This window comes from Canis lupus, chromosome 20 (assembly GCF_048164855.1).
Source record: "Canis lupus baileyi chromosome 20, mCanLup2.hap1, whole genome shotgun sequence".
In the NCBI taxonomy this organism is placed as follows: domain Eukaryota; kingdom Metazoa; phylum Chordata; class Mammalia; order Carnivora; family Canidae; genus Canis; species Canis lupus.
The window spans coordinates 24,252,814-24,273,189 of record NC_132857.1 but is presented as its reverse complement, the minus strand read 5'-3'; the positions used below and the strand labels follow the sequence as shown (position 1 = coordinate 24,273,189).

At 54.0% G+C, this 20,376-nt stretch overlaps 1 long non-coding RNA gene across 7 annotated transcripts in view; it reads left to right on the top strand.

Moving 5' to 3' along the window:
* The first annotated feature begins 13,604 nt into the window (after window positions 1–13,604).
* LOC140611769 (uncharacterized) overlaps window positions 13,605–20,376 on the top strand; it is a 192,139-nt gene continuing 185,367 nt past the window's right edge. For all 7 annotated transcript variants that reach the window (XR_012012964.1, XR_012012962.1, XR_012012958.1 and 4 more), the window contains exon 1: window positions 13,605–13,685. This is a non-coding gene — a long non-coding RNA (uncharacterized lncRNA). The remainder of the gene's footprint in view (window positions 13,686–20,376) is intronic.

Genomic DNA, 20,376 nt, shown 5'->3' with positions numbered 1-20,376 from the left:
TTTTTCAGATCGCTTGTATTTCCTACGTGGTGGTGGTGATCTCTCCTTTCTCATTCGTGTTTTTGTTAATTGGAGTCTTTTCTCTCTTCTTTTAATAAGGCTGGCTTCATGGATTTTCTCTCTCTTATTGGTTCTTTCAGAGGTCCACCACCTGGTTCTGTGGATGTGTTTCCTCAGTTCTTCTGCTCTCTATTTCATTGAGTTCTGCTCGAATTTTTATTAACCGTCGTCTTCTGCTGGGTGAAGGTTTCATTTGCTGGTCCTTCTCCAGCTCCTTTAGGTGCCAGGTTAGTTTTCGTATTTGAGTTCTTTCCAGTGTTTGGATTGATGCTTGTATTGCGATGTCTTTCCCCTATTTGGGACCACTTTTGCTGTATCCCAGAGATTCTGAACGGTTGGTTGTATCTTCGTTCTCATTGGTTTCCGTGAATTTTCTTAATTCTTCTCTGATGTCCTGGTTGACCCTTTCACCTTTTAGCAGGATGGTCCTTAACCTGCACGTGTTTGAAATCCTTGCAAACTTCTTGTGGTTGAGCTCTAGTTTCAGAGCATTATGGGCTGAAAATATGCAGGGGACGATCCCAAAGTTTTGGCATCGATTATGACCTGATTTGTGACCCAGTATGTGGTCTCTTCTGGACAAAGTTCCACGTGCAATTGAGAAGAATGTGAATTCAGTTGCATTTGCATGTAAAGTTCTGTAAATATCTGTGAGATCCACCTGGTCCACTGTATCCTTTAGTGCTCTTGTTTCTTTGGAGATGCTGTGCCTGGAAGACCTGTCAATTGCAGAAAGCGCCGTATTCGAGTCTCCAAGTAAAAGGGTATTATTATCTAAGTATGTCTTAACTTTGCTTAGGGATTGATTGATATCCGTGGCAACTCCCACATTCAGGGCATAGATACCCACGATCGTTAGTTAGGTCGTCTTGTTGGATAGATCCCTTACGTACGATCTAGTCTAGTGATTGTGTGAGGTTTCCCACATAGAGTGTCATGTCCTCTGTGAAGAGTGAGAGTTTGACTTCTTTGCCGATCCGGATGCCTTTTTTTTCTGTTTCGGAATGTCGCTGGGAAAGCGAGGACCACTACTATTCTGCCGAACGAGAGTGTTGAGGGTGGACACCCTGTCGTGTTCCTGACCTTAAGGGAAAAGCTCCAGGTTTTTCCCAATGAAGAGCACGTTCCCTCTCTGGGTCGTTTGTACATGGGTTTTATGATAATTGAGGTTTTTTTCCCAGTATGCGTACCCAGCAGAAGGTTTTCATCATGAAAGGATGGTCTATTTGGTCAAATGCTTTTTCTGCATCTATTGAGAGAATCCTACGGTTCTCATCCTTTGTTTCATTAACGTGGAGAGGGAAGGAGAGACAGAACTGGAGGGATGGACAGACACAGGGAGGGGGACACAGACAGGGAGGGAGAGATAGGGATGGGGAGGGAGAGACAGCGAGATGGTGAGGGAGAGACCGAGACAAGGAGGAAGAATGAGGAAGGGAGGGAGAGAGCCAGACATGGAAGGAGAGTCAGAGAGACAGGGAGGGAGAGACAGAGACAGAGAGACACCGAGAGCCCGGGAGGGATACACTGAGAGACAGGGAGGAAGAGTCAGAGAGAAAGGGAGGGAGACTGAGACACAGAGAGGGGAACACAGAGACAGGATGGAGAGAACGAGACGGAGTGAGAGACTGGGAGACACGAAGGGAGACACACAGAGACTGGCAGAGAGACAGAGACGCAAAGAGAGACAGAGACACAGGAAGGGAGAGTCGGCGAGACAGGGAGCGAGAGTCAGAGAGAGGGCGGGAGAGGAGACGGGGTGGGGGGCAGGGCGGGGACAGACTGAGATGGGGCAGCGGGGAGAGACAGACACAGACACAGGGAAGGAGAGTCAGAGAGACAGGGATGGAGAGACAGAGACAGCGAGGGAGATACAGAAAGACAGGCAGGGAGAGGCAGGGAAACAGGTAGGGAGACACCGAGAGCCTGGGAGGGAGAGACCGAGACACAGAGAGAAGGAGGGTGAGATCTAGACTGTGGGAGAGACAGAGAGGGATGGAGACCGAGAGACAGGGAGGGACAGACCCAGAGACAGGGAGGGAGAGACCGAGAGACCGGGAGGGACAGACCGAGAGACAGGCAGGGTGAGACAGAGAGACAGGGAGTGAGAGCCAGAGCCATGGAGGGAGACCGAGATACAGTGAGGGAGAGGCCGAGAGACAGGATGAGAGAGAGACAGGGATGGAGACACACAGACAGGGAGGGACAGATGGAGACGGGTGGCGAGAGACAGGGATGGAGAGACCGAGGCAGGGAAGGAGAGACAGAAGTGGAGGGATGGACAGAGACAGGGAGGGAGAGATAGATAGAGGTGGGCAGGGAGACGGAGAGAAAGCGAGGGGGAGACCGAGAGACAGGGAGGGAGAGAGAGATGGAGACAGGGAGGAGTGACTGAGACGACGGGGGTGAGAGATCGAGATGGGGGAGAGACACAGGACAGGGAAGGAAGGATCCAGAGACAGGGAGGGACAGACAGACCAAGAGACAGAGAGGGAGAGATGAGACAGAGGGGAGAGACCAAGGTGCAGGGAGGGAGACCGAGAGACAGGAGGGGAGAGTCAGAGACAGGGAGGGAGGAGACAGCGAGACAGAGACAGGATGGAGAGAATGAGACAGGGAGGGAGACAAGTGAGAGTCCGAGAGCCAAGAAGGTAGGCACAGAGACAGGGAGAGAGAGACAGCGAGGGACAGGCCATGATAGGCAGTAAGAGAAGAAAGACTGGGAGGGACACAGAGACTGGGAGGGCGAGGGAGAGAGAGAGAGATGGGGGTGGGGGCAGAGGCAGAGAGACTGGGAGGGAGACAGGGCCAGACCGGGAGGGAGAGCGAGGGAGACAGTGAGGGAGAGACAGAGACCGGGACGGAGGGACAGGGATGGAGACACAGAGCCAGAGAGAGGCTCCGTGCCTCCGTGAGCAGGTGTCCCTCGGGACTGAGCCGGGGCGCAAGGCCTCGGCCCCGGCGCCCCGACTAGACTAGCGGGGGGAGGCAGAGGCGGTCTCGGGTCCCCTGTAGGCTCCGCGGAGGGCGGGCCTCTGTGTGGCAGGTCTGCGGGGGGCGTGGCGGGGGCGGGGCGGGAGCTTGCCCAGGCGCCTGAGCCCGAGCGTGACCTGAAGGGGGCCGGGGCGTGGCCGCAGGAGGAGCTGTGCGCAGATGCGGCGACCTGGGCACGGCAGGAGGTTGCGCGGCCGCGCCCCCAGTCCAGGCCCGCGGTTCCCCGCGGTTCCCCGCGGTTCCCCGCGGTTCCCCGCGCTCCGGGCTCGCGGCAGCGGCTCTGCAGGCCTCGGCCCCCGGCGCGCAGGTCAGCGTGGGCCCCGGGAGGCGTGACGGGCCCCGGGGTGGCTGTGCGAGAGGCATCTGGCCCTCGCTGGTGGCGCGGCGGGTGCCTGGGAGGGACCGGAGGGGGACAGTGAGTCTTGGGGGCCGCATGGAGGCGCCCCCGTGGCGAGCCCGGCGGACACCCTTTGGGCCGCCAGGGTGCCGGGCAGAGGGCTGCGCGGGGGAGGAGTGGTGGCACCTGTTCTCGGAGGGGGGCGGCGGCGGGGCCTCCTACGTGTCAGGTCAGGTCTCACAGGAGCGGCTCAGGGAGGGTGTGGGGCCCCTCCACCGGGGCTCGGGGAGGTGCCGCCGAACCCATCCGCGGCTGCTCAGAGGGGTTAGGATGCAGGCACCTTGCGATGTCAGGGCAGGGCCTTGGGGCGGTGGCTTGAGGGCCTGGGCTGCTGGGCCCCCCCAGGCCCCCCAAGGCCCTTGGCTGTTCCTCCTCCCCCCACCCCCTCCCCGCTCTCAGGTCCCTCCCTAAGCTCCCCAGCCTGGCCGGCAGCATGCCCCCCTCCCCCTTGGTCCCTTTCAGGTGAATATGGCTACCTCTGAAATTGTTGAATTTTGAAATCGTTCCCCTTTCTGCACATCCTGTCCAGTATTTGTGGTTTCCTGTCTGGCCAATGTTCCCCATTCTCACCGGTGTAAGGTGGGATTTCGTTGTGCTTTTGACGTGTGTTTCCCTGATGGAAATAACAGTGATGCGGCGCATTTTCTCATGGGCTTGTCGGCCACGTCGACGTCTTGCTCTGTGCCATTTCGGTTCGTGTCTTTTGCCCATTTCCGGATTGGATGGTTGGTTTCTCTGCTGTTGAGTTGAATGGGTTCTTTAGAGATCGTGGATGCTGGCCCTTTATCTGACGGGTCATTTGCACGTAGCTTCTCCCATTCTGGAGGTTGTCTGTTGGTTTTGTTGAGTGTCTCTTTGGCTGTGCGGAAGCTTCTCATCCCGATGAAGTCCCAATAGTTCATCTTTGCTTTTGTTTTCTGGCCTTCACGGGTGTATCTTGCAAGAAGTTACTGTGGCCAAGTTCGGGAAGGACGTTGCCTGTGTTCTCCCCTAGGGTTTTGAGGGAATCTCATCTCACATTTACATCTTTCATCCATTTTGAGTTTTATCTCTGTGTATGGTGTGAGAGAATGGTCCAGTTTCATTCTTTTGCATGTGGCTGTCCAACGTTCCCAGCAGCCTTTAGTGAGGAGGCTGTCTTTTTTCCAGTGGATGGTCTCTCCTGCTTGGTCGAATATATGGTCCTGACCGTAGAGTTGAGGGTCCACTTCTGGATTTCTCTCTTCTGTCCCATTGATCCGTGTGTCTGTTTTTCTGCTAGTAGCACACTGTCTTGATGAGCACAGCTTTGTAGCACAACCTGAAGTCCGGCGTTGTGATGCCGCCAGCTGTGGTTTTCTTTTCTAATATTGCCCTGGGCATTCGGGGTCTTGTCTGATTCCACACTAATCTTCAGATGATTTGTGGCGACTCTCTGAAGGGAGCCTTTGGTATTTTTGATGATAGGGATCGCAATCAATGTGTAAATTGCCCTGGGTCAGTCACGTTGACATTTTCCCAATATATGAATTCTTCCAATCCAGGAGCAGGGGATAGTTTTCCATCTCTTAGTGTCCTCCTCAATTTCTTTCAGATGTGTTCCGTGGTTTTTCGGGTAGAGATCCTTTACCTCTTTGGTTAGGTGTATTCCTGGGTATCTCATGCTTTTGGGTGCAGTTGTCACTGGAACCGACTCCTTAATTTCTGTTTCTTCAGAGTCATCGTTGGCGTATAGAGAGGTGACTGATTTCTTGGCATAGATTTAGGATCCTGCCACGCTGCCGAATTTGCTGTATGAGTTCTACGATCTTGGGGTGGAGTCTTTTGGGTTTTCCGGGTACAGTACCATGCATGCCATCGGTGAAGAGGGCAAGTTTGACTACTTCTTTGCCAATGTGAATGCCTTTTATTTTTTCTGTCGCTTGATTGCTGAGGCCGAGATGTCTAGTAGTATGTTGAGAAGACGTGGTGAGGGTGGACATCCCTGTCTCTCGTTCCTGATGTTCGAAGAAAGGCTCCCAGTGTTTCCACATTGTGGATGATAATTTGCCACGGGCTTTTCGTAGATGGATTTGAAGATGCTGAGGGACGTTCCCTCTATCCCTGTACTCTGAAGGGTTTGGATCTGCCATGGATGCCGTATTTTGTCAAATGCTTCCTCTGCGTCTCTTGAGAGGATCATCTGGTTCTTGTTTTCTCTCTTGCAGATCTGATGAAGCCCATCGAGTGTTCTCCGAGTGCTGAAGCAGCCTTGCACCCTGGCGATTAACCCCACTGGGTCGTGGTGAGTAACTTCTTAATCATGTCCCGTCGGATCCTGTTGGCTCATATCTTGTGGAGAAGGTGTGCGTCCGCCTTAATCAGGGACATCGGTCCAGCATTGTCCCCTTTTGGGGTCTTGGGTTTTGGAGTTAAGGTGATGCTGGCCTCCAAGAACGAGCTTGGAAGTATTCCATCTCTTTCTATCTTTCGGAGCAGCTTTAGTAGCATAGGTAGTCTTTCTTCTTGAAGCGGTGGATAGAATTCCCCTGGGAAGCCATCTGGCCCTGGACTTTTGTGTCTTGGGAGGTTTGTGTGTTTGTTTATAGGTTTCTTTCTTATTGGAGGTCATTTTGCCAACATCGAGTGTAACTCCCCCAGTGTTCATCGCATCAAGTGCCCCCCTCTGTGCCCGTCACCCAGTCAACCCCGCCCCCCGCGTTCCTCCCTTTCTTCCACCCCTTGTTCATTTCCCAGGGTTAGGAGTCTCTCCTGTTCTGTCTCCTTTTCTGCCATCTCCCACTCATTTTTTTTCTTCTTTCTCCTCTGTTCCCTTTCACTATTTTTTTCATACTCCCCAAAAGAACGAGACCATAGAATGTTTGTCCTTCGCCGACTGCCTTCTTTTTCTTTGACTCAGCCATAATACCCTCTGGTTCCATCCACATCGAAGCAAATGGTGGGTGTTTGTCGTTTCTGATGGCTGAGTAATCTTCCATCGTGTACAGAGACCACTCGCCCTCCTTATCCATTCATCTTTCGATGGGCACCGAGGCTCCTTCCGCAGTGTGGCTATCGTGGGCATTGCAACTCGAAACCTCAGGGTGCACGTGTCCCGGTGTTTCCCCGCATCTGTATCTTTGGGGTACATCTCCACCAGTGCACCCCCATGCTGGATCGCAGGGCAGATCCGTTGTTACCTCTCTGAGGCACCTGCACACGGTTTTCCAGGCGTGGCTGCATCAGGTCACATTCCCACCAGCAGTGCAAGAGGGTTCCCTTTTCGCCACATCCTCGCCGACCTTCGCTGTTTCCTATCTTGTTAACGTTCACCGCAGTCGCTGGTGTGTCAGGTGGGATCTCGTGGTGCTTTTGACCCATATCTCCCTGACGGCCAGTGATGCGGAGCATTGTCTCACGTGCTTGTCGGCCATGCCTAGTCTTCCTCTGTGACATTTCCATTCATGTCTCTTGCCCGTCTTCCGGATTGGATCGTTGGTCTCTTTGCTGTGGAGTTGCAGAAGTTCTTCAGAGATCTTGGATACTGGCCCTTTACCTGACAGGGTCATTTGCACATGTCTTCTCCCACTCTGTGGGTTGGCTTTGAGTTTTGTCGGGTGTTTCTTTTGCTGTGTGGAACCTGCTCATCTTGGTGAAGTCCCAGGAATCCTTTTCTTCGCTCTTGTTTCTCTGGCCTTCGTGGCTGATGTCATTTCTACGAAGTTGCTGTGGCCCAGTTCAAGAAGGGTGTTGTTGCCTTTGTCCTGCCCTAGGATTTTGATGGACTCTTGTCTTGCAAAATTGAGATCCTTCATCCATTTTGAGTTTATCCTTGTGTATGGTGTGAGAGGAATGGTCCAGTTTCATTCTTCTGCGTGTGGCTGTCCAGTGTTCCCAGCAGCATTTATTGAAGAGACTGTCTTTTCTTTTTCCCCGTGCATGGTCTTTCCTGCCTGGCTGAATATTAGTTGCCCATAGAGTTGAGGGTCCACCTCTGGATGCTCTCTTCTGTTCCGTTGATCGGCGTGTCTGTTTTTGTGCCAGTATCCCACTGTCTTGCCCGTCACAGCTTCGTGGCACAACGTGAAATCCGGCATTGTGCTGCCCCCGCAGTGGTTTTCTTGGCGACTCTTCCCGTGGCCGTTCGGGGTCTTTTCGCATTCCACACCAGCCTTCAGAGGACTTGCTCCAGCTCTCTGAAGAGAGTCCGTGCTATTTCTGACAGGGATTGCATTAGTTGTGTATATTGCCCTGGGTCACGTTGACATTTTCCCCAATATCAATTCTTCCAACCCAGGAGCGTGGAACCCTTTTCCATCTCTTTGTGTCTTCCTCAGTTTCTTTCCGACGTGTTCCACAGTGTTTCAGGAAGCCACCCGGCCCTAGACTTTTGTGTCCTGGGAGGTCTTTGATGATGACTGCTTTAATTTCCTCCCTGGATATTGACCTGTTGGGGTTTTCTGTGTCTTCCTGTTCCGTTTTTGGTAGTTTGTGGTTTTCCGGAAATGCGTTCGTTTCTTCTCGATTGCCCAATTTATTGGCGTATAGCTGCTCAGGATGAGTTTTTCAGATCGCTTGTATTTCCTACGTGGTGGTGGTGATCTCTCCTTTCTCATTCGTGTTTTTGTTAATTGGAGTCTTTTCTCTCTTCTTTTAATAAGGCTGGCTTCATGGATTTTCTCTCTCTTATTGGTTCTTTCAGAGGTCCACCACCTGGTTCTGTGGATGTGTTTCCTCAGTTCTTCTGCTCTCTATTTCATTGAGTTCTGCTCGAATTTTTATTAACCGTCGTCTTCTGCTGGGTGAAGGTTTCATTTGCTGGTCCTTCTCCAGCTCCTTTAGGTGCCAGGTTAGTTTTCGTATTTGAGTTCTTTCCAGTGTTTGGATTGATGCTTGTATTGCGATGTCTTTCCCCTATTTGGGACCACTTTTGCTGTATCCCAGAGATTCTGAACGGTTGGTTGTATCTTCGTTCTCATTGGTTTCCGTGAATTTTCTTAATTCTTCTCTGATGTCCTGGTTGACCCTTTCACCTTTTAGCAGGATGGTCCTTAACCTGCACGTGTTTGAAATCCTTGCAAACTTCTTGTGGTTGAGCTCTAGTTTCAGAGCATTATGGGCTGAAAATATGCAGGGGACGATCCCAAAGTTTTGGCATCGATTATGACCTGATTTGTGACCCAGTATGTGGTCTCTTCTGGACAAAGTTCCACGTGCAATTGAGAAGAATGTGAATTCAGTTGCATTTGCATGTAAAGTTCTGTAAATATCTGTGAGATCCACCTGGTCCACTGTATCCTTTAGTGCTCTTGTTTCTTTGGAGATGCTGTGCCTGGAAGACCTGTCAATTGCAGAAAGCGCCGTATTCGAGTCTCCAAGTAAAAGGGTATTATTATCTAAGTATGTCTTAACTTTGCTTAGGGATTGATTGATATCCGTGGCAACTCCCACATTCAGGGCATAGATACCCACGATCGTTAGTTAGGTCGTCTTGTTGGATAGATCCCTTACGTACGATCTAGTCTAGTGATTGTGTGAGGTTTCCCACATAGAGTGTCATGTCCTCTGTGAAGAGTGAGAGTTTGACTTCTTTGCCGATCCGGATGCCTTTTTTTTCTGTTTCGGAATGTCGCTGGGAAAGCGAGGACCACTACTATTCTGCCGAACGAGAGTGTTGAGGGTGGACACCCTGTCGTGTTCCTGACCTTAAGGGAAAAGCTCCAGGTTTTTCCCAATGAAGAGCACGTTCCCTCTCTGGGTCGTTTGTACATGGGTTTTATGATAATTGAGGTTTTTTTCCCAGTATGCGTACCCAGCAGAAGGTTTTCATCATGAAAGGATGGTCTATTTGGTCAAATGCTTTTTCTGCATCTATTGAGAGAATCCTACGGTTCTCATCCTTTGTTTCATTAACGTGGAGAGGGAAGGAGAGACAGAACTGGAGGGATGGACAGACACAGGGAGGGGGACACAGACAGGGAGGGAGAGATAGGGATGGGGAGGGAGAGACAGCGAGATGGTGAGGGAGAGACCGAGACAAGGAGGAAGAATGAGGAAGGGAGGGAGAGAGCCAGACATGGAAGGAGAGTCAGAGAGACAGGGAGGGAGAGACAGAGACAGAGAGACACCGAGAGCCCGGGAGGGATACACTGAGAGACAGGGAGGAAGAGTCAGAGAGAAAGGGAGGGAGACTGAGACACAGAGAGGGGAACACAGAGACAGGATGGAGAGAACGAGACGGAGTGAGAGACTGGGAGACACGAAGGGAGACACACAGAGACTGGCAGAGAGACAGAGACGCAAAGAGAGACAGAGACACAGGAAGGGAGAGTCGGCGAGACAGGGAGCGAGAGTCAGAGAGAGGGCGGGAGAGGAGACGGGGTGGGGGGCAGGGCGGGGACAGACTGAGATGGGGCAGCGGGGAGAGACAGACACAGACACAGGGAAGGAGAGTCAGAGAGACAGGGATGGAGAGACAGAGACAGCGAGGGAGATACAGAAAGACAGGCAGGGAGAGGCAGGGAAACAGGTAGGGAGACACCGAGAGCCTGGGAGGGAGAGACCGAGACACAGAGAGAAGGAGGGTGAGATCTAGACTGTGGGAGAGACAGAGAGGGATGGAGACCGAGAGACAGGGAGGGACAGACCCAGAGACAGGGAGGGAGAGACCGAGAGACCGGGAGGGACAGACCGAGAGACAGGCAGGGTGAGACAGAGAGACAGGGAGTGAGAGCCAGAGCCATGGAGGGAGACCGAGATACAGTGAGGGAGAGGCCGAGAGACAGGATGAGAGAGAGACAGGGATGGAGACACACAGACAGGGAGGGACAGATGGAGACGGGTGGCGAGAGACAGGGATGGAGAGACCGAGGCAGGGAAGGAGAGACAGAAGTGGAGGGATGGACAGAGACAGGGAGGGAGAGATAGATAGAGGTGGGCAGGGAGACGGAGAGAAAGCGAGGGGGAGACCGAGAGACAGGGAGGGAGAGAGAGATGGAGACAGGGAGGAGTGACTGAGACGACGGGGGTGAGAGATCGAGATGGGGGAGAGACACAGGACAGGGAAGGAAGGATCCAGAGACAGGGAGGGACAGACAGACCAAGAGACAGAGAGGGAGAGATGAGACAGAGGGGAGAGACCAAGGTGCAGGGAGGGAGACCGAGAGACAGGAGGGGAGAGTCAGAGACAGGGAGGGAGGAGACAGCGAGACAGAGACAGGATGGAGAGAATGAGACAGGGAGGGAGACAAGTGAGAGTCCGAGAGCCAAGAAGGTAGGCACAGAGACAGGGAGAGAGAGACAGCGAGGGACAGGCCATGATAGGCAGTAAGAGAAGAAAGACTGGGAGGGACACAGAGACTGGGAGGGCGAGGGAGAGAGAGAGAGATGGGGGTGGGGGCAGAGGCAGAGAGACTGGGAGGGAGACAGGGCCAGACCGGGAGGGAGAGCGAGGGAGACAGTGAGGGAGAGACAGAGACCGGGACGGAGGGACAGGGATGGAGACACAGAGCCAGAGAGAGGCTCCGTGCCTCCGTGAGCAGGTGTCCCTCGGGACTGAGCCGGGGCGCAAGGCCTCGGCCCCGGCGCCCCGACTAGACTAGCGGGGGGAGGCAGAGGCGGTCTCGGGTCCCCTGTAGGCTCCGCGGAGGGCGGGCCTCTGTGTGGCAGGTCTGCGGGGGGCGTGGCGGGGGCGGGGCGGGAGCTTGCCCAGGCGCCTGAGCCCGAGCGTGACCTGAAGGGGGCCGGGGCGTGGCCGCAGGAGGAGCTGTGCGCAGATGCGGCGACCTGGGCACGGCAGGAGGTTGCGCGGCCGCGCCCCCAGTCCAGGCCCGCGGTTCCCCGCGGTTCCCCGCGGTTCCCCGCGGTTCCCCGCGCTCCGGGCTCGCGGCAGCGGCTCTGCAGGCCTCGGCCCCCGGCGCGCAGGTCAGCGTGGGCCCCGGGAGGCGTGACGGGCCCCGGGGTGGCTGTGCGAGAGGCATCTGGCCCTCGCTGGTGGCGCGGCGGGTGCCTGGGAGGGACCGGAGGGGGACAGTGAGTCTTGGGGGCCGCATGGAGGCGCCCCCGTGGCGAGCCCGGCGGACACCCTTTGGGCCGCCAGGGTGCCGGGCAGAGGGCTGCGCGGGGGAGGAGTGGTGGCACCTGTTCTCGGAGGGGGGCGGCGGCGGGGCCTCCTACGTGTCAGGTCAGGTCTCACAGGAGCGGCTCAGGGAGGGTGTGGGGCCCCTCCACCGGGGCTCGGGGAGGTGCCGCCGAACCCATCCGCGGCTGCTCAGAGGGGTTAGGATGCAGGCACCTTGCGATGTCAGGGCAGGGCCTTGGGGCGGTGGCTTGAGGGCCTGGGCTGCTGGGCCCCCCCAGGCCCCCCAAGGCCCTTGGCTGTTCCTCCTCCCCCCACCCCCTCCCCGCTCTCAGGTCCCTCCCTAAGCTCCCCAGCCTGGCCGGCAGCATGCCCCCCTCCCCCTTGGTCCCTTTCAGGTGAATATGGCTACCTCTGAAATTGTTGAATTTTGAAATCGTTCCCCTTTCTGCACATCCTGTCCAGTATTTGTGGTTTCCTGTCTGGCCAATGTTCCCCATTCTCACCGGTGTAAGGTGGGATTTCGTTGTGCTTTTGACGTGTGTTTCCCTGATGGAAATAACAGTGATGCGGCGCATTTTCTCATGGGCTTGTCGGCCACGTCGACGTCTTGCTCTGTGCCATTTCGGTTCGTGTCTTTTGCCCATTTCCGGATTGGATGGTTGGTTTCTCTGCTGTTGAGTTGAATGGGTTCTTTAGAGATCGTGGATGCTGGCCCTTTATCTGACGGGTCATTTGCACGTAGCTTCTCCCATTCTGGAGGTTGTCTGTTGGTTTTGTTGAGTGTCTCTTTGGCTGTGCGGAAGCTTCTCATCCCGATGAAGTCCCAATAGTTCATCTTTGCTTTTGTTTTCTGGCCTTCACGGGTGTATCTTGCAAGAAGTTACTGTGGCCAAGTTCGGGAAGGACGTTGCCTGTGTTCTCCCCTAGGGTTTTGAGGGAATCTCATCTCACATTTACATCTTTCATCCATTTTGAGTTTTATCTCTGTGTATGGTGTGAGAGAATGGTCCAGTTTCATTCTTTTGCATGTGGCTGTCCAACGTTCCCAGCAGCCTTTAGTGAGGAGGCTGTCTTTTTTCCAGTGGATGGTCTCTCCTGCTTGGTCGAATATATGGTCCTGACCGTAGAGTTGAGGGTCCACTTCTGGATTTCTCTCTTCTGTCCCATTGATCCGTGTGTCTGTTTTTCTGCTAGTAGCACACTGTCTTGATGAGCACAGCTTTGTAGCACAACCTGAAGTCCGGCGTTGTGATGCCGCCAGCTGTGGTTTTCTTTTCTAATATTGCCCTGGGCATTCGGGGTCTTGTCTGATTCCACACTAATCTTCAGATGATTTGTGGCGACTCTCTGAAGGGAGCCTTTGGTATTTTTGATGATAGGGATTGCAATCAATGTGTAAATTGCCCTGGGTCAGTCACGTTGACATTTTCCCAATATATGAATTCTTCCAATCCAGGAGCAGGGGATAGTTTTCCATCTCTTAGTGTCCTCCTCAATTTCTTTCAGATGTGTTCCGTGGTTTTTCGGGTAGAGATCCTTTACCTCTTTGGTTAGGTGTATTCCTGGGTATCTCATGCTTTTGGGTGCAGTTGTCACTGGAACCGACTCCTTAATTTCTGTTTCTTCAGAGTCATCGTTGGCGTATAGAGAGGTGACTGATTTCTTGGCATAGATTTAGGATCCTGCCACGCTGCCGAATTTGCTGTATGAGTTCTACGATCTTGGGGTGGAGTCTTTTGGGTTTTCCGGGTACAGTACCATGCATGCCATCGGTGAAGAGGGCAAGTTTGACTACTTCTTTGCCAATGTGAATGCCTTTTATTTTTTCTGTCGCTTGATTGCTGAGGCCGAGATGTCTAGTAGTATGTTGAGAAGACGTGGTGAGGGTGGACATCCCTGTCTCTCGTTCCTGATGTTCGAAGAAAGGCTCCCAGTGTTTCCACATTGTGGATGATAATTTGCCACGGGCTTTTCGTAGATGGATTTGAAGATGCTGAGGGACGTTCCCTCTATCCCTGTACTCTGAAGGGTTTGGATCTGCCATGGATGCCGTATTTTGTCAAATGCTTCCTCTGCGTCTCTTGAGAGGATCATCTGGTTCTTGTTTTCTCTCTTGCAGATCTGATGAAGCCCATCGAGTGTTCTCCGAGTGCTGAAGCAGCCTTGCACCCTGGCGATTAACCCCACTGGGTCGTGGTGAGTAACTTCTTAATCATGTCCCGTCGGATCCTGTTGGCTCATATCTTGTGGAGAAGGTGTGCGTCCGCCTTAATCAGGGACATCGGTCCAGCATTGTCCCCTTTTGGGGTCTTGGGTTTTGGAGTTAAGGTGATGCTGGCCTCCAAGAACGAGCTTGGAAGTATTCCATCTCTTTCTATCTTTCGGAGCAGCTTTAGTAGCATAGGTAGTCTTTCTTCTTGAAGCGGTGGATAGAATTCCCCTGGGAAGCCATCTGGCCCTGGACTTTTGTGTCTTGGGAGGTTTGTGTGTTTGTTTATAGGTTTCTTTCTTATTGGAGGTCATTTTGCCAACATCGAGTGTAACTCCCCCAGTGTTCATCGCATCAAGTGCCCCCCTCTGTGCCCGTCACCCAGTCAACCCCGCCCCCCGCGTTCCTCCCTTTCTTCCACCCCTTGTTCATTTCCCAGGGTTAGGAGTCTCTCCTGTTCTGTCTCCTTTTCTGCCATCTCCCACTCATTTTTTTCTTCTTTCTCCTCTGTTCCCTTTCACTATTTTTTTCATACTCCCCAAAAGAACGAGACCATAGAATGTTTGTCCTTCGCCGACTGCCTTCTTTTTCTTTGACTCAGCCATAATACCCTCTGGTTCCATCCACATCGAAGCAAATGGTGGGTGTTTGTCGTTTCTGATGGCTGAGTAATCTTCCATCGTGTACAGAGACCACTCGCCCTCCTTATCCATTCATCTTTCGATGGGCACCGAGGCTCCTTCCGCAGTGTGGCTATCGTGGGCATTGCAACTCGAAACCTCAGGGTGCACGTGTCCCGGTGTTTCCCCGCATCTGTATCTTTGGGGTACATCTCCACCAGTGCACCCCCATGCTGGATCGCAGGGCAGATCCGTTGTTACCTCTCTGAGGCACCTGCACACGGTTTTCCAGGCGTGGCTGCATCAGGTCACATTCCCACCAGCAGTGCAAGAGGGTTCCCTTTTCGCCACATCCTCGCCGACCTTCGCTGTTTCCTATCTTGTTAACGTTCACCGCAGTCGCTGGTGTGTCAGGTGGGATCTCGTGGTGCTTTTGACCCATATCTCCCTGACGGCCAGTGATGCGGAGCATTGTCTCACGTGCTTGTCGGCCATGCCTAGTCTTCCTCTGTGACATTTCCATTCATGTCTCTTGCCCGTCGTCCGGATTGGATCGTTGGTCTCTTTGCTGTGGAGTTGCAGAAGTTCTTCAGAGATCTTGGATGCTGGCCCTTTACCTGACAGGGTCATTTGCACATGTCTTCTCCCACTCTGTGGGTTGGCTTTGAGTTTTGTCGGGTGTTTCTTTTGCTGTGTGGAACCTGCTCATCTTGGTGAAGTCCCAGGAATCCTTTTCTTCGCTCTTGTTTCTCTGGCCTTCGTGGCTGATGTCATTTCTACGAAGTTGCTGTGGCCCAGTTCAAGAAGGGTGTTGTTGCCTTTGTCCTGCCCTAGGATTTTGATGGACTCTTGTCTTGCAAAATTGAGATCCTTCATCCATTTTGAGTTTATCCTTGTGTATGGTGTGAGAGGAATGGTCCAGTTTCATTCTTCTGCGTGTGGCTGTCCAGTGTTCCCAGCAGCATTTATTGAAGAGACTGTCTTTTCTTTTTCCCCGTGCATGGTCTTTCCTGCCTGGCTGAATATTAGTTGCCCATAGAGTTGAGGGTCCACCTCTGGATGCTCTCTTCTGTTCCGTTGATCGGCGTGTCTGTTTTTGTGCCAGTATCCCACTGTCTTGCCCGTCACAGCTTCGTGGCACAACGTGAAATCCGGCATTGTGCTGCCCCCGCAGTGGTTTTCTTGGCGACTCTTCCCGTGGCCGTTCGGGGTCTTTTCGCATTCCACACCAGCCTTCAGAGGACTTGCTCCAGCTCTCTGAAGAGAGTCCGTGCTATTTCTGACAGGGATTGCATTAGTTGTGTATATTGCCCTGGGTCACGTTGACATTTTCCCCAATATCAATTCTTCCAACCCAGGAGCGTGGAACCCTTTTCCATCTCTTTGTGTCTTCCTCAGTTTCTTTCCGACGTGTTCCACAGTGTTTCAGGAAGCCACCCGGCCCTAGACTTTTGTGTCCTGGGAGGTCTTTGATGATGACTGCTTTAATTTCCTCCCTGGATATTGACCTGTTGGGGTTTTCTGTGTCTTCCTGTTCCGTTTTTGGTAGTTTGTGGTTTTCCGGAAATGCGTTCGTTTCTTCTCGATTGCCCAATTTATTGGCGTATAGCTGCTCAGGATGAGTTTTTCAGATCGCTTGTATTTCCTACGTGGTGGTGGTGATCTCTCCTTTCTCATTCGTGTTTTTGTTAATTGGAGTCTTTTCTCTCTTCTTTTAATAAGGCTGGCTTCATGGTTTTTCTCTCTCTTATTGGTTCTTTCAGAGGTCCACCACCTGGTTTTGTGGATGTGTTTCCTCAGTTCTTCTGCTCTCTATTTCATTGAGTTCTGCTCGAATTTTTATTAACCGTCGTCTTCTGCTGGGTGAAGGTTTCATTTGCTGGTCCTTCTCCAGCTCCTTTAGGTGCCAGGTTAGTTTTCGTATTTGAGTTCTTTCCAGTGTTTGGATTGATGCTTGTATTGCGATGTATTTCCCCTATTTGGGACCGCTTTTGCTGTATCCCAGAGATTCTGAACGGTTGGTTGTATCTTCGTTCTCATTGGTTTCCGTGAATTTTCTTAATTCTTCTCTGATGTCCTGGTTGACCCTTTCACCTTTTAGCAGGATGGTCCTTAACCTGCACGTGTTTGAAATCCTTGCAAACTTCTTGTGGTTGAGCTCTAGTTTCAGAGCATTATGGGCTGAAAATATGCAGGGGACGATCCCAAAGTTTTGGTATCGATTATGACCTGATTTGTGACCCAGTATGTGGTCTCTTCTGGACACAGTTCCACGTGCAATTGAGAAGAATGTGAATTCAGTTGCATTTGCATGTAAAGTTCTGTAAATATCTGTGAGATCCACCTGGTCCACTGTATCCTTTAGTGCTCTTGTTTCTTTGGAGATGCTGTGCCTGGAAAACCTGTCAATTGCAGAAAGCGCCGTATTCGAGTCTCCAAGTAAAAGGGTATTATTATCTAAGTATGTCTTAACTTTGCTTAGCGATTGATTGATATCCGTGGCAACTCCCACATTCAGGGCATAGATACCCACGATCGTTAGTTAGGTCGTCTTGTTGGATAGATCCCTTACGTACGATCTAGTCTAGTGATTGTGTGAGGTTTCCCACATAGAGTGTCATGTCCTCTGTGAAGAGTGAGAGTTTGACTTCTTTGCCGATCCGGATGCCTTTTTTTTTCCTGTTTCGGAATGTCGCTGGGAAAGCGAGGACCACTACTATTCTGCCGAATGAGAGTGCTGAGGGTGGACACCCTGTCGTGTTCCTGACCTTAAGGGAAAAGCTCCAGGTTTTTCCCAATGAAGAGCACGTTCCCTCTCTGGGTCGTTTGTACATGGGTTTTATGATAATTGAGGTTTTTTTCCCAGTATGCGTACCCAGCAGAAGGTTTTCATCATGAAAGGATGGTCTATTTGGTCAAATGCTTTTTCTGCATCTATTGAGAGAATCCTACGGTTCTCATCCTTTGTTTCATTAACGTGGAGAGGGAAGGAGAGACAGAACTGGAGGGATGGACAGACACAGGGAGGGGGACACAGACAGGGAGGGAGAGATAGGGATGGGGAGGGAGAGACAGCGAGATGGTGAGGGAGAGACCGAGACAAGGAGGAAGAATGAGGAAGGGAGGGAGAGAGCCAGACATGGAAGGAGAGTCAGAGAGACAGGGAGGGAGAGACAGAGACAGAGAGACACTGAGAGCCCGGGAGGGATACACTGAGAGACAGGGAGGAAGAGTCAGAGAGAAAGGGAGGGAGACTGAGACACAGAATGGGGAACACAGAGACAGGATGGAGAGAACGAGACGGAGTGAGAGACTGGGAGACACGAAGGGAGACACACAGAGACTGGCAGAGAGACAGAGACGCGAAGAGAGACAGAGACACAGGAAGGGAGAGTCGGCGAGACAGGGAGCGAGAGTCAGAGAGAGGGCGGGAGAGGAGACGGGGTGGGGGGCAGGGCGGGGACAGACTGAGATGGGGCAGCGGGGAGAGACAGACACAGACACAGGGAAGGAGAGTCAGAGAGACAGGGATGGAGAGACAGAGACAGCGAGGGAGATACAGAAAGACAGGCAGGGAGAGTCAGGGAAACAGGTAGGGAGACACCGAGAGCCTGGGAGGGAGAGACCGAGACACAGAGAGAAGGAGGGTGAGATCTAGACACCGTGGGAGAGACAGAGAGGGAGGGAGACCGAGAGACAGGGAGGGACAGACCCAGAGACAGGGAGGGAGAGACCGAGAGACAGGCAGGGGGAGACAGAGAGACAGGCAGGGGGAGACAGAGAGACAGGGAGTGAGAGCCAGAGCCAGGGAGGGAGACCGAGATACAGTGAGGGAGAGGCCGAGAGACAGGATGAGAGAGAGACAGGGATGGAGACACACAGACAGGGAGGGACAGATGGAGACGGGTGGCGAGAGACAGGGATGGAGAGACCGAGGCAGGGAAGGAGAGACAGAAGTGGAGGGATGGACAGAGACAGGGAGGGAGAGATAGATAGAGGTGGGCAGGGAGACGGAGAGAAAGCGAGGGGGAGACCGAGAGACAGGGAGGGAGAGAGAGATGGAGACAGGGAGGAGTGACTGAGACGACGGGGGTGAGAGATCGAGATGGGGGAGAGACACAGGACAGGGAAGGAAGGATCCAGAGACAGGGAGGGACAGACAGACCAAGAGACAGAGAGGGAGAGATGAGACAGAGGGGAGAGACCAAGGTGCAGGGAGGGAGACCGAGAGACAGGAGGGGAGAGTCAGAGACAGGGAGGGAGGAGACAGCGAGACAGAGACAGGATGGAGAGAATGAGACAGGGAGGGAGACAAGTGAGAGTCCGAGAGACAAGAAGGTAGGCACAGAGACAGGGAGAGAGAGACAGCGAGGGACAGGCCATGATAGGCAGTAAGAGAAGAAAGACTGGGAGGGACACAGAGACTGGGAGGGAGAGGGAGAGAGAGAGAGATGGGGGTGGGGGCAGAGGCAGAGAGACTGGGAGGGAGACAGGGCCAGACCGGGAGGGAGAGCGAGGGAGACAGTGAGGGAGAGACAGAGACCGGGACGGAGGGACAGGGATGGAGACACAGAGCCAGAGAGAGGCTCCGTGCCTCCGTGAGCAGGTGTCCCTCGGGACTGAGCCGGGGCGCAAGGCCTCGGCCCCGGCGCCCCGACTAGACTAGCGGGGGGAGGCAGAGGCGGTCTCGGGTCCCCTGTAGGCTCCGCGGAGGGCGGGCCTCTGTGTGGCAGGTCTGCGGGGGGCGTGGCGGGGGCGGGGCGGGAGCTTGCCCAGGCGCCTGAGCCCGAGCTTGACCTGAAGGGGGCCGGGGCGTGGCCGCAGGAGGAGCTGTGCGCAGATGCGGCGACCTGGGCACGGCAGGAGGTTGCGCGGCCGCGCCCCCAGTCCAGGCCCGCGGTTCCCCGCGGTTCCCCGCGGTTCCCCGCGGTTCCCCGCGCTCCGGGCTCGCGGCAGCGGCTCTGCAGGCCTCGGCCCCCGGCGCGCAGGTCAGCGTGGGCCCCGGGAGGCGTGACGGGCCCCGGGGTGGCTGTGCGAGAGGCATCTGGCCCTCGCTGGTGGCGCGGCGGGTGCCTGGGAGGGACCGGAGGGGGACAGTGAGTCTTGGGGGCCGCATGGAGGCGCCCCCGTGGCGAGCCCGGCGGACACCCTTTGGGCCGCCAGGGTGCCGGGCAGAGGGCTGCGCGGGGGAGGAGTGGTGGCACCTGTTCTCGGAGGGGGGCGGCGGCGGGGCCTCCTACGTGTCAGGTCAGGTCTCACAGGAGCGGCTCAGGGAGGGTGTGGGGCCCCTCCACCGGGGCTCGGGGAGGTGCCGCCGAACCCATCCGCGGCTGCTCAGAGGGGTTAGGATGCAGGCACCTTGCGATGTCAGGACAGGGCCTTGGGGCGGTGGCTTGAGGGCCTGGGCTGCTGGGCCCCCCCAGGCCCCCCAAGGCCCTTGGCTGTTCCTCCTCCCCCCACCCCCTCCCCGCTCTCAGGTCCCTCCCTAAGCTCCCCAGCCTGGCCGGCAGCATGCCCCCCTCCCCCTTGGTCCCTTTCAGGTGAATATGGCTACCTCTGAAATTGTTGAATTTTGAAATCGTTCCCCTTTCTGCACATCCTGTCCAGTATTTGTGGTTTCCTGTCTGGCCAATGTTCCCCATTCTCACCGGTGTAAGGTGGGATTTCGTTGTGCTTTTGACGTGTGTTTCCCTGATGGAAATAACAGTGATGCGGCGCATTTTCTCATGGGCTTGTCGGCCACGTCGACGTCTTGCTCTGTGCCATTTCGGTTCGTGTCTTTTGCCCATTTCCGGATTGGATGGTTGGTTTCTCTGCTGTTGAGTTGAATGGGTTCTTTAGAGATCGTGGATGCTGGCCCTTTACCCGACGGGTCATTTGCACGTAGCTTCTCCCATTCTGGAGGTTGTCTGTTGGTTTTGTTGAGTGTCTCTTTGGCTGTGCGGAAGCTTCTCATCCCGATGAAGTCCCAATAGTTCATCTTTGCTTTTGTTTCTCTGGCCTTTGTGGGTGTATCTTGCATGAAGTTGCTGTGGCCAAGTTCGGGAAGGGTGTTGCC